Raw genomic sequence first — 1111 nt, forward strand, 5'->3', positions numbered from 1 at the left:
ATAATAATAATAATAATAATGAAATTATAAATCAAGATTATAGTAGACATCATGAAATAGTGAACACAAACAAGCCTTTAGACATCATCGCGAAAGAAAACGATTTATTGAATACGATACGAAATTGTTTCACCGCCAAAAACGAATGAAATCGTAACTTTCCTTATTCACTTACCAAAGTTTGCATTCATAAAAAGCAACACTGTTCATGTTAATATCTCAGAACACTAATCTACCAATTTAAAAGAATTGCAATTTTTTAATAATTCAGTCAAGAACTGTAGATTATATATAGAAGTAAAGGGAAGGAGAAGCTTGTGTTTTTGTATACACGATCGACTTAGAGGAGCGAACATAAGCAACGAGAGAATGACCAATCGCAGTCGAATGTCCTTCGTTATATAGGCGAACAAATGGATGGGAAGGCCGGAAAAACTTTATAGTTCTCTTAAAGTACGTGAATGGTGGCCAGAAAGACTTTATCAAAGCGCACATTATGCCGATGCTCAAGAGTATCGAGAGCGCTGAACAAACGTTCATTACCTTCGAGCATTTGGACGCTATGTAGCATGCGCTTAAAGGCCTTCAGACATGACATGGAACCATGCGAATTGTACGTCAATCTTGTTCGGATAGAGATAGCATAGATGGTTTGCATATGAACTTACAACACAAAATATTTCTGAAATTCAAAGATCACTTTCAAACTTTTGCTATTTAAATTTTAACTGAAGGTATTTATGCAAAGTTCTGATTTTCCATCTTAATGCGTAGTAACTGAGGAATTTCAATACCGGATGAATAGATTTCAAGGCCCTTAATTTGTATTTCTGACAAATGATACATCTTCAGGCGTCCATGGTCCACGAAAAAAGAAAAACAAAAAATGAAGTGGAAAATGTACACCGAAATACATATAGAAATTAAGTTGTAGCGTGTAACTTGAATCCTATATAGAGACAAGAGTAAATTTCGAATTGACAAGGAAGAAAATATTATTCTGATCATATTATGTTTATCAAGATTATTGAGTGAGTGCAGTGACGTCTGACTCATTTGCAGAAAATTAGACAACAAAGGCAATTATATCCGTATCTTTGTCTTGAACTAT

The sequence above is a fragment of the Glossina fuscipes genome, unplaced genomic scaffold (genome assembly GCF_014805625.2).
Source record: "Glossina fuscipes isolate IAEA_lab_2018 unplaced genomic scaffold, Yale_Gfus_2 59, whole genome shotgun sequence".
In the NCBI taxonomy this organism is placed as follows: Eukaryota; Metazoa; Arthropoda; class Insecta; order Diptera; family Glossinidae; genus Glossina; species Glossina fuscipes.